At 32.0% G+C, this 9,589-nt stretch overlaps 1 long non-coding RNA gene across 1 annotated transcript; it reads left to right on the top strand.

Moving 5' to 3' along the window:
• The first annotated feature begins 7,842 nt into the window (after nt 1–7,842).
• On the top strand, nt 7,843–8,928 carry LOC149566512 (uncharacterized). Its single transcript, XR_016362210.1, has 3 exons — nt 7,843–8,043; nt 8,270–8,387; nt 8,514–8,928. It is a non-coding gene; the product is annotated as an uncharacterized LOC149566512 (long non-coding RNA).
• The last annotated feature ends 661 nt before the right edge of the window (nt 8,929–9,589 follow it).

The following is a 9,589-nucleotide window of genomic DNA, read 5'->3' as shown; positions in this document are numbered from 1 at the left end:
TTTTTTGATTGGATGCATGTAATGCATATGGATTCACAATTAAGATTTGTCCTTATCATCAAAGATCATAAAACAATTCTTAAGTTAGCCTAAAAAAGGTTTACATAGAAGTTTGTGCCATTACAAACAACTATGTCAAAACTATGTAACTCGACACTTGAAGTCTATGATGCTCGACATCAACTGTTACTTCAATGCTACAACTTGGCCTCTAAATGACTTGATATCTAGTGATCACTCAACATATAAATTGCTTGACACATACTATCTTCTTGGCACTTGAATGACTTAACACTTACTAGTTACTTAGGTCATACTAAATATCTATTGCTTGGCATATACTATCTGACAACTTATGCTCGACATGTATTACTTGTTCGGCATGAACTAAGTAAATGACTTAAGTATATTGTCACACATATGTCAAAACCAATATGAGATTAATACTTTCCTCACCTCCATTGGATTCTCAAATCCTTTAGTTATATTGAAACCTACATCTAGAACCACTCATTCAAATAGAGGGTCTAATCCAAATAGTAAATTATTGTCAACCAAAGAGTGTAGAACAATGTTTGATAGTCTCTAAATTCTTTGCTAGCTTGAGTTCCAATCCAACACTAGGGAAATAATATCCATATTCAATTGATATAAATTCCTATCATTAATGAATCTCTTGCCCAAGAAAATAAAAACTCATTTAATCACATCTTCCTATTTATAGTTGAAGAGTCACTTTGACCTTTTGGTTTTCACTGGGCCAAAAATTCCTAATTACCATTGGGTTATTTTTGTTACTACTATTGGGTTATTTCCAATATAAACGTTGACCCCATTATTTCCACACCACCACAAAATTCATAAATTTGTAAGAATGAAAGATAATTGCCACCTTTAAAATAATTTTATAAGTACACTCATCTCATCACTACAACTTATTCCTTACAAGTTAACTACTCTAACAACCCTTTCTAGTTAAATGGTGTCATTTTTGCATTATCAATTTCTTTTCATTTCTTACAGTAGAAAATTCATCTTCCACTATGGTGCAAGAACATCTTGAGTATAAGGGAAATCTAGCAATACCCAAAAATATTATCTACTTTTTCTTGTTAATAAGGACTATCTCAATAGAGAGTTACTATTTTTGGAAGCTTAATATTTTTAATAAATTTTTATTTTGAGCTTAGAATGTTCTAATTTCTTCCTTTGAGGTTCAATTTGGATACATTAACTTACCAATAAAGTTTCATTGCAAGATCGAGTCTAGTTTGGAAGAATGAATATTTTTAGTATTTACCAAAAGGTATGTAAACTTTGAACTCAATTTTGAAGACTTTAGATACTCTAAAAAGGGGTCAAATATTTACCGATTGGAACTTGTGCAAGTTAGACATTGTAGAGAAGTTTGTACAAATCAAATATAATGAATTTTTTTTTTTCATAAGTTGTTAGTAATGAGTAAATTAACTTCTCATTTCTCTTGGTTGTACAAATAATTCCAAGGAACATGAGCACACATGAAAATAACTTAAGATTGTAAGGCTAATAACTCCAATCCTAGATCAAAGAGTACATATCATAACTTACAACAATACATATGAGGTAAAGAGAAAATGAGTGACCTCTATTATAGGTAGAGGAAACAAAATTGTGTTTAGTATATTTGAGAAGAAACTAATATAAATATTGAGGGATCCAAGGGGATTGAGATAGATAGCTTTATGTATTGTTGTAAGAAAGGGAAATTTCCTTGCATGTAACAAATATGTTACTATGACTTCCATTATGTACATTAAATGATGTGGTGCAAGATAATCACCTTAGGCTATCTTTTATTAGATGCCTTGATTGGGGCATATGCACCAAGATGGTGTGCAAAAAAGTGGACACCATAAAAGAAAAGTCAAAACTACAAATAACATGATCATGCTATGTGTGCTTTTTATCAAATTTCTAAATGGGACTTGGCTCATTAACAAGCCAAGAACTAACATTAAAAAATTAGATGTTAGACATAATGTAATCATATTTTTCTTATTTTCTTAATAAAACATGATCACATTATTAAGAACTAGAATCATTGCATCTAGTTCTCCATAACCCCATCAGGCTATGGAGAATCAAAATATCAATGAGAGAGATTGAGAGTGATATATTGAGAGAGGAGGGGGGAAGGAGATTCAAGGGAGGAGGGAGAGGGGGGATGATGTAGTTCATATTGCTCTATGGATAATTGTAGATAGTTTGTCACTTCTCTATATAATTTTTTTTTTAATGAGTGCATGTGGACTAAATACCTCATGTCACTTCTTGAGCTACTAGAAGATGGTCTATATTCATCATCATCATTTGATATAGGATGAGATACATATCTTACTTCTTTCCTTTGTTTCTTTCCTCTTCCTAGCTCTTCAATTCCTTATTTGTAACTTCAATCATGGGTCCAAGAACCTCTTCCCATTCTTTCCCATTAACCATGTGAGACTTGTCTCTTTATCCTAAGTAATTCATTAATAGTTTCATTCTTTAAAAAAATCATAACTAGGTTCTCCATAGATATCTTTCTTCTTGATCGCTACAATATTTTCTCCTCAACTGTACATTTTGTAATTAGTTGATATATAATCACAATTTTCTTTTGGTCAATCCTTTAACCTCATGATTGGGCCTACAAACCTAGAAAAGGGTTGAAATCTAGATCTGGTGGAAGAATAATATTAGAATCATCAAGTGTATCCTAGGGGGTCATAAGACCCCTTATGAAACACTTGATGGTTATAACATGTCAAAAGTGGCCATAACGGGTCCTATAACTTCTCAAAGGGACACTACCTATCCCCTTATGACCCCATATGACCCCTTGGAACACATTGCAACCATCAAGTGTCCCTTAAGAGGTCTTACAACCCATCAGGGAACACTTGATGGATCTAATACTATTGTTCCACTAGATCTATATTTCAACCCTTTTGTGGATCATCATGCTCAATCACAAGATTATAGGATTGGCCAAGAGAAAACTATGATTGTATATCAAATGATTACAAAATATTCAGTTAAGAAGAAAATATTGCAATGATCAAGAAAAAAAATGGCTATGGAGAATTTGGTTATGAATTATATTAAGAATGAAACTATTAACACACTTTTTGGGATTAAGAGATAAAGTCCACATGGTTGATGGGAAAGAGAGGTAAGAGCTTCTTGGACCCATGAAAAAAGTTATAGATAAGGACTTGAAGAGATAGGAAGGGGAAAGCAACAAAGGAAAGAATTAAGATATCTTTGTTAGCCTATGTCAAATGATGATGATGGATACTCACAATCTAGTAGTAGCTCAAGTACTGATAGAAGGTCGTCAATGCACATATACTTAGACACAAAATTTTAAGGGATCTTATGTAATCTTAAGGGGTCCTAATGTCCCTTTTGATACATTAGGAACCCTAATGACCCCTTTTAGTACACTAGAGCCAAGTCTATAGAAGCACTTATGTTTTTCAATGGAGGAGATACACCCATTAGATATGCAATAACTTTATATATATATATATATATATATATATATAGAGAGAGAGAGAGAGAGAGGAATGATTAGGGTAAGGAAGGAGAGACAAAAAATGAGGGTTAGGGGTACAAGGGGGGTGTGAGAGGGAAGTAGTGTACATGTGTGTGTGTGTGTGTGTGAGAGAGAGAGAGAGAGAGAGAGAGAGAGAGAGAGAGAGGGTAAAGCCCTATGGTATAATTTGGATAGCAAGGATTACCCTACTTCATAAATCAAGAAGGAAAACATCATCTTAGATATCTCACCTCAATTGATGTCACTAGTTCTGAAGCTTTCTCCCAACTATATCTCCTTGTCCTTTTATAGTACCTGCTAGACTACCACAAATTTTTTTTGATGAAAATGGTACTCGCAACTACTAAACTATCATTAAAAAATTGTGATGAAGATGATCTTTGCAACTACTAGACTATCATAGAAAAATTATGATGAAGATGACACCTCCAACTACTAGACTGTCATATAAAACTTGTGATAAAGATGGCACATGCAACTATTAGACTGTTATGGAAACATTATGATGAAGATAACACCTCTAACTACTAGATTGTCACAGAAAACTTATGATGAAGATAGAACTTCCAACTACTAAACTATCATGGAAAACTTGTGATTAAGATGCCACTTACAACTACTAGACTATCATGGAAAACTTCTGATGAAGATGGCACCTACAACTAATAGAGAGTCATGGAAAACTTGTGATAAAGATGACACCTACAATTGCTAGATTGTCATTGAAAATTTGTGATGAAGATGGAACCTCCAACTACTAGATTTTCATGGAAAACTTGTGATGAAGATGACAGGTTTGCAACTACTAGACTATCATGGAAAATTTTATCTCTCTTGTTTCAAATTTATTTTTTTAGTGTACACATGCATACAAGTTGGTTGATGGGATTTTAATCCACTCTTTGTTTATTTATTATGTCTTTGTTGATTTCATTCATTTGTACACAATTAATTGTTACTTTTATCAAGGAACATGATTTTATCAATGTGAATATATATATATATATATATACAGAGAGAGAGAGAGAGAGAGAGAGAGAGAGAGAGAGAGAGAGCTCCATTATTATATCCATACATTCACGAGACTGCTTATTAACATGTTTCATTGTTTGAAGATATACACTAAATTGGTTGTCGATATCAACCATTGATTTTTCTTTCATCTAATCAAGAGCTCCAATAATTTTTCTGGCCATTTATGAAGAATATTTTTATAGGTTTCCTTGTTTATCACGAGTAATGCACCCTTGGCTCAATTTTAGACCCTTCTTTCATCTAATCGAAGAGAAAGTTGACTAAAATGAATCAACATACCTCAGAGCTTTCACTAGAATTCTCTTTCATTTATTCACAAGATGATTTATCTTCTAGTTCAATGACAAGAATCTCTCTCCTATATGCCAACCTCACATTGTGTTGTTTCATTGTAATTAGGTCTGCCCTGTAAGGGTCATCATTTGGATGAACAACAAACTGAATGATTCCAAGATCCACAGTCTGAGTTCTAGAAGTTAGAATTTCCTTAATAGAATTGGAATTTGAAATCTTTGTATGAAACCCATTGTGCATTGTCCCTCAACCACACTCCTTCTATGATAGGCTTTGGGCAATTTTTGGTAATACACATGTTTTACTTACAATATTTTTGTGATTCCTCGAGCACAATATTCAAACCAGATGATAAAGAAATTAAAAGTGTGATGGTTCTAATGTGTCCCATGCATGGCTGATTCAAAGAGTGAAACTTGGGATTTAGATTTTTTTAATAGTGCCCTAGTTGATCCAATCATTTTTTTAATTAAATCAATCCATTTCTGGGTAGTTTCTCCTTTAACTAGACTTAATTAGGTCTATTAGGCCTCTAAACAATTGATTTACTTTTACATAGACATAATGCAATCACATTATTTCTAGCATAGTTTTACTAAACATAACGTGATCACATTATGTCTAGTATGAAAGTTTACTCATTGAAGCATAACTCAATCACACTTAGGCTTGGTAATGGGCATGTTAAACTAGCCCAAGGCTTGGGTTGATGTTTTACCTCCATTTTCATTGCTTTAGGCAATTTTTTAATCTTCTAAGATCAATTCTCATCTTTGACTTCATCAAGTTTGCAAATGGTGAAGTGGGTATCTCTAAAATTACCACCATATGTTTTCTTACCATTTTGACCATATTTTTCTTTTAGATTTTATACAAGATTAGCATTGCAAAGCTAATTTTTCTATATTAGTGTCTTGACAATCTTCTCAGACATACATCTACCATTTTTTTAATAACTTTTGATATACTTAACCAAATAGAAAATAAATTACACATTATTGTTCTACACTTTTTTTGATTGGTTCATTATTGATCTAAACTTGATTCTATACACTTTTAGAAAAAAAAGTGTTTATTTTAGATTATTTTAATGCAAGTTATGCCCAACACACAAATATGTACAAGAATTTCAAGATGGAGTCACTTCAAAAAATCATAGAAAAATACTATTTGTCAAAAAATTATGAAAAAATACACAACTTCTAGATGTCACTCTTACTTATCATCCTACCAAAGGGTTTTTCAAAATACTAAATATAACTATATATTTTGTGGAGTGTACGAAAATAACTATGTCATGTTCTTCAACAAAACATTAGAATAATTTTCATGCGCATAGGTTTCGACCCTTTTAATCTTATTATTTTAAAAAAGACCTTAGAAGTTTAGAAACTAGATTTAGAGTACTACAAGTTTTGTGTTTAGACATTTTCTCATTTTGAGTGCATGACCCTCAAATGGGTCTTCCAAATTGGGTTTAGCCAATTTCAGAAAAGGGTGTCCACTTATACCCTCCTTTTTGTACACCATCTTCGTGCACACAACCATTTACATTATGTCATCATTTCTAACATATTTATCATTGGTTAGGTTTAACCCCTTTAACATTTGGGTATCCTATAGTCTGTTTCACCATTAGTTGTTTCTAGTCATCCTCCACCTTTAGCAAATGTCCAAATTCCTCATATTTTTTACTAAGGTTACTACCACACTTCCCCTCCTCATTTTCTTCTAGGTGCTAGATCTTTATAGATCTTCCCACTAAAGTAAGTGGTCATGTTTTGTGTTACCTTTTATGTAGATTCCATTCCTATAGTACACTATGACATATATATTTTATATACATTGCATTTCATATATATGCTTTCCTTTCTCCTTAGTTCCTTCTGTTTGATAGATCTTTATAGATCTCTCCACCAAATAAATTGTCAAAGCTCTTGTAAGTTCTTTTACCTAGATTCCATTCACACACACACACACACACACACACACACACACACACATGCTTTCATTTCTCCTTAGTTTCTTGTATGGGAGGTAGATCTTTGAAGATCTCTCTACCAAAATACATGGTCAAAGTTTTTGTGGGGTCTTTTATCTATATTCCATTCACATGTTAAGACTTTATATAAACGAGATCTGAATTGCATCATATATATGTTCTCCTTTTCACACATGTATTTTCTTCATATTTACTTTAACGAATCATACATTTAAAACAACAAATGAAAGTGAATACAAATTAGATAACTAACTAAACCACATATAATAAGAATACGCTCATAATTGATATAACATTACAATCAAAACATTTTAATAAAATAAACTTAATAACAAAAATTCAAACATCACCATTACACATTCTTATTCACTCACCTACCTTCACATGACTTAACAAATAATCAAATTTCACTATCACACATTCTTATACATCTAACTTGACATCACTCATTTTTTTTCTCAATATTCCATTAGACAAAAGAGCTAATCTAGCTATGGACTCCAAGCCAACTGAAACACCTACTGAAAAAGCAATTTATGTGCGGAAATGGAATAAATTTGAGGGCCCTAACTAAAGAACTTAAATCTCTAAAGCGAAAGAATAACTTAGGGCAAAAGATAATTAAGTTGCCTTTTATTCTAGAACAATAGTAGTAAAAGAAATAAAAAATAATAATAATAATAAGAAAGGAAGGAGCACAGAAATTTCGTATACATCACAAAAAGAAAAAGTGAAAGAATGGTCGGATAATTATTAGACAAAATATTCGACGAAGCCACTATGTCAACAGTCTGCCACGAATATACACACGTGTCAGAAATAGTTCTGCCGGCAAGTAAAGGTAAAATGAGGAATACTCTTCTTCACAACGCTAAGAAAAGAATAGTGGAATAATCCTTTTAAGCCCTGGGAAGCTTTATAAATCTCCACTGCTTTGCCAACTGAAGATCATCAGTTCGAATCGCAAACAAAGGTTCTACTGCTTTGCCAAGACAAGGTCATTAGTTCGAATCGCAAGCAGAGCTTCTGTTACAGATATATTTTTTTTGGCTCAAGTTTGAGAGATTTCGGAAGAGCTTTTCTTTCAGAATGTCGGACCCTAAATATTCTTATCCATATCCCGCACAAGGTACACAATGAAGTGCCGATCATTTAAATCTCAAATCTGCAGGAAGACTGTGTTATTGATCTTAAATTTTTTAAATAGCAATCATTAGATACCAAAACAGCATGAAAACTATGTTTTTGACCTTAAATTCTTTAAATAGCGATGATTTAGATCTCAAATTTACAGAAAATCTGTGCTAAGAACATAGAATTGTGTTAGAATTGTGTTTGTGCGTGTGTATTTGCAGGGTATCCACAGCCAGGGTACCCGCAGCAGGGATATTATCAACCGCAGCCTCCTGTAGTGGCACCGCCGCAGTATTCGCAGGCTCCGCCTCGAAAAGATCCAGGGTTTCTTGAGGGATGGTATGAAAAAATTTCATTTCAATCTTCTTTTTCATTTTACATTTGAATCTCGCTTTTAGATTATGTTCCCGGAAACCAGGGTTTGAGAGATGTTTGAAATTTTTAATCTTTGAAAAATATTTGCAGTCTGGCTGCTCTGTGTTGCTGCTGCCTACTGGACGAGTGCTGCTGTGATCCCACTGTCATATTTAGTTAGCACTTGAAGAACTTCAACTCAAATTTCTTAGACAGGGAAAGACGGATTTTGAAACAAAATCTGCAGCATCTGGAAAGCAATTTCTCTAGACAAGTATATGAATTTGATTGGTTGGATGGATTGTATTCGGTGAAGAACGATATTATGTAGTTTTTGGTTTTAGGGTTCTGAGATGAATAATGGAGGAGAAAATGATGTTGTTTTTGTCTGGTAATTCGTCTTGGTACTAGTCTAAGGAAAAACTAATGCACTTGTGTGTGTTAAATAATGTTTGAACATGTGTTGTAGGGATATGTTTACTCCCCAACTACAGAATAGAATGAACAGTCTCTCGTATATTGTGAATGAATGCTGTTACTTTTATTTATTTATGAGTGAAATAATGCTGACTTCAAATTGTCCCCTTCCAATGGCTTTAAGTAGCAGGTCTGAGTATTATTGATCATTATTCATAATTATCTATATAAATTTTATTTTCATCCCTGTTTATTGAAATTAATTAAATGTTTAAAAATTGCCAGTTAGTGGTCAGTATTGACCACGATATGGTCAAAGAAATTAATTACAGTTCTAATCATTGTTGTAATTATAATTATAATATCTAATATAATTAAAATTAAAATTATATTATTTTAATAATAAATTATTTCAATTGAATAATATATTGCTTAACAAATATAAATATAAATATTATTCTTTGAAGATAAATTTGAACAAATTGAAGTTAAAGATAATGTAAATAATGTAAGTGAAAAAATTATTGTGTATTTTATATTTGTTGTACATGCATTTGATGTAATACAAATAGATATTGTTAGGATAATATTTTATAATAATAAAATAATGTTAGTAATAAAAATATTGTGTATATGTTATTTGTTGTAAATATATTTGAGGCAATACAAATAGATATTTGTTAGGATAATATTTTATAATAATAAATATTAGGTACTCTGTCTATGCAAAGTGTCTTAGTAGTTATCATATGAATAGTGTCTTGATGAAA

This window comes from Cupressus sempervirens, chromosome 3, assembly GCF_028749045.1.
Source record: "Cupressus sempervirens isolate cs-2001-9-10 chromosome 3, ASM2874904v1, whole genome shotgun sequence".
NCBI lineage: Eukaryota > Viridiplantae > Streptophyta > Pinopsida > Cupressales > Cupressaceae > Cupressus > Cupressus sempervirens.
This window is presented reverse-complemented; position numbering and strand designations above follow the sequence as displayed.